This window comes from Grammomys surdaster, unplaced genomic scaffold (genome assembly GCF_004785775.1).
Source record: "Grammomys surdaster isolate TR1022 unplaced genomic scaffold, NIH_TR_1.0 125919, whole genome shotgun sequence".
Taxonomy (NCBI): domain Eukaryota; kingdom Metazoa; phylum Chordata; class Mammalia; order Rodentia; family Muridae; genus Grammomys; species Grammomys surdaster.
The window spans coordinates 390,103-395,842 of NW_021620743.1; positions in this window are offsets into that span (position 1 = coordinate 390,103).

The window sequence follows — 5,740 nt, forward strand, 5'->3', positions numbered from 1 at the left end:
TAAATTGACCACATACTTAGCCACAAAGGAAGCCTAAACAGAAACAAGAAAATTAGAATAATCACCAGCATCCTTGCGGAGCATGATGTATTAAAGCTGAATATCAATAACAACAGAAACAACGAGAGCCAACAAATACATTGAAACTGAACAACTTTCCATTAAATGACTAGTAGATCAAGGCAAAAATAAAAAATTAGAATTTTCTATAATTCAATGAAAATGATTGCAGAACATGAAACTTATGATACATGATGAAATAAGTGCTTAAAGGAAAGTTCTTGGAACTAATTGACTACATAAAATTAATTGGAGTGCTCTCCTACTAGCAACTTAACAGCACACATGAAAGTTCTACAATGAAAAAAAGCAATCACACTCAAAAGGGGAAGATGGCAGGAAATAATATAGCTAAAGCTTGAAATCAATAATAATAGAACCAATATACAGGTTGCAAATTTGTCCTATAAAATATGTCCTTTGATTCACAGAAGCTTTTAAGTTTCATGAAGTCCCATTTATCAAATTTTGATCTTAGAGCCTGAGCCATTGGAGTTCTGTTTAGGAAATACACCCTTGCCCCTTGCCCATTAGTCCAAGACTCTTTCCCACTTTCACTTATGTTAGATTCAGTATATCTGGTTTTATGGGGAGTTCCTTGATACACTTGGACTTAAGATTTGTGCAAGTTGGCAAATATGAATCTATTTTTATTTTTCTAAATATAGTCTGACAGTTAAACCAGCACCATTTATTGAAGATGCTTTCTTTTTTCCATTGTATAATTTTGGCTTCTTTGTCAAAGATCAAGTGTCCATAATTGCGTGGATTTATTACTTGGTCTTCATTTCTTTTTCTTTGATCTCTGTACCAATTCCATGTAGGTTTTATCACTATTCATCTGTAGTTTAGCTTGAGGTCAGGGATGGTGGTTCCTCCAGAAGTTTTTTATTGTTAAAAATTGTTTTTGTTATCCTGGGCTCTTGATTTTTCATATAAAATTTAGAATTGGGAAAAAATCTTCACTAACCCCACATCTGATAGAGGGATAAATAGCCAAAATACATAAAGAGCCCAAAAACCTAACCTCCAAAATAATCAAACAACCCAATCAAAAAATGGGATATAGAACTAAACAGAATTAAAAACAGAAAAATCTCAAATACTTAGAAAACAAGAAATACTTAAAGAAATGTTCAAAGTCCTTTGTGATCAGGGAAAGGTCAATCAAAACAGCGATGAGATTCCACCTTACACCAATCAGAATGTCTAAGATCAAAAAATCAGGTGACATCACATGTTGGTGATAATGTGGAGAATCAGGAACACTCCTCCATTGCTGATGGGATTTCAAACTGGTACAATCAGTCTGGAAATCAATCTGGAGGTTCCTCAGAAAACTGGAAATAGATTTACCTGAAGGCTCAGCTATACCACTCTTGGGCATACACCCAAAAGATACCCACTATTCCACAGGTGCGTGTTCCACTATGTTCATGGAAGCCTTATTTGTGGTATCCAGAATCAGGAAACAACCTAGATGTCTCACACTGGAAGAATGGATTTAGAAAATGTGTTCCACTTACACAATGGAATACTACTCAGATATTAATTCAAGGATGTAATGAGTTTTGAAGACAAATGCATAGAATTAGAAAATATCCTCCTAAGTGAGATAACTCAAAATCAAAAGGACATGCATGGTATGTACTCAATAATAAGTAGACTATTAGCCAAAAATACAGAATACCCAGGGCACAATTCACAGAACACAAGGAGGTTAATAAGCCAAAGGACCCAAGTGAGGATGCCTCAATCCCAATTGGGAGAGAGAAGAAAGCAATCATGGGGGAAGGAGAAGAGGAATGGAGGAACCTTGTTAGGAGAGGGGTCAGGGAGGGGAAAAGGAGGAACATGATCTGATAAGGAGGAGAAACAGGAGTGAACCCCTGAGGGCCAGCAGAAAGAACTGGAATAGGCAACCTCGGGAGGTAGGAGGTGGGGAAACCCTCTAGAATGTACCAAAGACCTGGGAGGTGAGACACACTCAGGACTCAAAGGGAAGGACCTTAGATGAAATTCCCAACAGTGAGGAGAAAGAACTTGTAGAATTCATCTCCAGCGGAAAGACAGGGCATCAAGTGGTGGGATGGGTTGCCATCCCACAGGAGAGAGCTCTGACCCATAGTTCTTCCTGTCTAAAAGAACTGCAGGATCTGAGATGGAAAGGAGACTAAGGGAGAGAAAGTTCAGTGGCTGGCCCAAATTGGATCCAGTTCTGGGGTAGGCTCCAAGACCTGACAATGTTACTGATGCTGTAGTGGACTTACAGACAGGACCCTGTCATGGCTGTCCTCCAAGAGGCCCAACAAGCAGCTTAAAGAGTCAGATGTAGATACTTGTACCCAACCAATGGACAGAAACAGGGGACCCCTTTAGCTGAATTGGTAAAGGGCTGGTAGAAGCTGAGGAGGAGGGATACCCCATGGGAGGGCCAGCAGTCTCAACTAACCTGGATCCTCGAGATCTCTCAAACATGGAGCCACCAACCAGGCAGTAGATACTAGCTGATATGAGGCCTTGGACACATATACAGCAGAGGACTGCCTGGTCTGACCTCAGTAGGAGAAGATGCACCTAACTCTCCAGAGACTTGAGGTCTCAGGGAATGAGGAGTTCTGGTGGGTTGGGGGTGGAGGTGGAAATGTCCTATTGGAGACAGGGGAATGGGAGTAGTATAGGAAACTAGCAGAGGGCACACAGGGAGGGGCATGGTGACTGGACTGTAAAAAAAAAGATTAAATAATAATAATAATAATAACAATAACAATAACAATAATAACAATAATAATAATAATACAACCAACATAACAAAAAGAATAATACAAAGAATCAATGAAATGAAAAATTGTTTCTTTGAGGAAACCAAGATAGCAATTCTTTATTCAAACTACCTGAGAGAAAATGCCAAAAGTAACATAACCAGAAATGAAAACGTGTCATAACAACAGACACAGAGGAAATATAAGAAACCATTAGTTCATAGTTTAAGAACCTGTACTTTACAAAATTGGAAAATTTAAAAGAAATGATGTTTTTCTTGATATATACTACCTATAAATGTTAATAAAAGTCAAATAAATAACTGAAATAGACCTATAACCCCTAAGGAAATATAAGTACTAATGAAAAACCTCCCAATCAAAAAAAAAAAATGAAAAATTCAGAGCCAGATACTTTTTGCATAGAATTTTACCACACTAAATTTCTATTTTTCACAATTTTATTTATTTATTTTTTTGTGTATGTATGGGTGGTTTTCCCTAAGAAAGACTTGACATCAATTCTTCTCAAATTATTTCACAGAATAGAAACAGAAGGAACACTGCAAAATTCATTTCATGAAGTCACAATCCTGACACTCAAATCACCCAAAGATTCAACAACAACAAAAATATGAGTTATAACCAATTTTCCTATAAAGATAGAACAAAATATTCAATAAGATACTTAAAAAATGAATCTAAGAACACATCAGAGAAATCTTTACCATGATGAAGTAGGCTTCATCCCAAAAATGCAGGGATGATTAACATATGAAAGTCAATCAATGTAATCCTCCATATTAAAAAAAAAATCAGAAAGAAAAGAAATACATGATATTCTCACTAGGTCCTGAAGATGTCTTTGACAAAATCCAATACCCCATACAGATAAAAGTCTTGGTTTTACACATAGTGGATAGAAAAGGGACACACTTAAACATAATAAAAGCAATTTACAATAAACCTATAGCCAACATTAAATTAAATGAAAAGAAACTTAAAAGAAATTCTGTTAAAATCAGGAGCAAGACAAGGTTCTCCACTCTCTCCTTATTTATTCAATATAATACTCAAAGCTCTAGCTAGAGCAATAAGACAATTGAAGGAGGTCAAAGTGATACAAATTGGAAAAAAGTCAAAGTATTGCTATCTGCAGATGATAGTATAGAATATATATATGTAACTCAAAAAAATTCTACCATGGAACTTCTACAGGTGATAAGCACCTTCAATGATGTTGTTAGAAACAAGATTAACTCAAAAAATAAGTAGTCCTTCTGTATAAAAATGACAAACAAACTGAGAAAGATATCAGAAAAACAACACCCTTCACAATTAAAAATTGGGGTACAGATCTAAACAGAGAATTCTCATTAGAGGAATCTCAAATGGATGAACAATTCTTAAAGAAGTGTTCAGCATCCTTAGCCATCAACACTAATCAAAACACTAATCAAAATTACCTTGGGATATCCCAAGATATCTATTTATCTAACAATAGAAGATATCTTGGATAATCCTAACCAAGCAAGGGAAAGACTTGTATGATTAAAAATGTCAAATCCTTGAAGAAAGAAATTGAAAAAGACATCACAAAAGAGAAAGATCTCCCGTACTCATGGATTGGTAGAAATAACAGAGTAAAAATGGCCATCCTACCAAAAGCAATCCATAGATTCAATACAATCTCCATCAAAATTCCAACAAAATTCTTTATAGACCTTGAAAGTACAATTCTCACCTTCATGTCAATAAACAAAACAGTATAGTCAAAACAGTCTTTAATAATAAAAGAACTTCAGGAGCTAGTTTCATCCCTAATTTCAAGATATAGTAATAAAAACCACATGGCGTTTGCATTAAAATAAACACATTGATCAATGGAATTGTATTAAAGACCCAGACATAAACCCACAAAACAATAGATACCTGACTTTTTTATAAAAAAGGTAGAAATATACAATGGGAAAAAAAGAGTGCATTTTCAACAAATGATGACAAACAATGGATGAAAAATCCTTCTGCATGTGGAGCAATGCAAATAATACATATATATCACTTTGGACAAAAACTCAAATCAGAGTAGATCAAAGACTTCAACATAAAATTAAACACTTTGAACCTGATAAAAGAAAAAGCAGGAAATATCTTTGAACACATTAGCACAGGAGACAGTTTTCTAAATAGGACATCAATGGTACAGGCACTAAGATTGACAATTAATGAATTGACCTTCATACACTGAAAAATTTCCATAAGGTAAATGACACTGTTAATAGGACAAAATGACAACCTACAGAAAGGGAAAGATTATTTTGTCAACTCCACATCCAATAGAAGATTAATATCCAAAATATATTTTTTTAAAAAAAGAATCAAGAAACCGGACATCAGAAAAACCTAACAATCTAATTAAAAACTGGCGTACAGATATAAACAGAATTCTTACTAGAGGAATCTCAAATGGATAAAAAATTCTTAAAGGAACATTCAGTATCCTTACCCATCAGGGAAATGCTAATCAAAACTACTTTGAGATTTCATCTTAAACCTGTCACAATATCATATACCGCACATGATCTTTCTGGCTGGTGAAAATATAGGGTTAGTGGGACATTTCTCCATCGTTGGATGGAAAACAAACTTGTACAGCCACTATTCCAGTGGCTTAAGGAATCTTTTCAGTTTATAAGGTCCCATTTATTAATTGTCAGTCTTATAGCCTTCAGAATTCCAAGGGTAAACATGATATGGAGGTTGCTCAGAATTTTGGGAATTGATCTACTTCAAGATCCAGACATGCAACTCTTAGACATCTACCCAAAAGATGCTCCATTCTACCAAAAGGACACTTGATCAACCATGTTCACTGAGAATTTATTCAAAATAACAAGAGACTGGAAACAACCTAGATG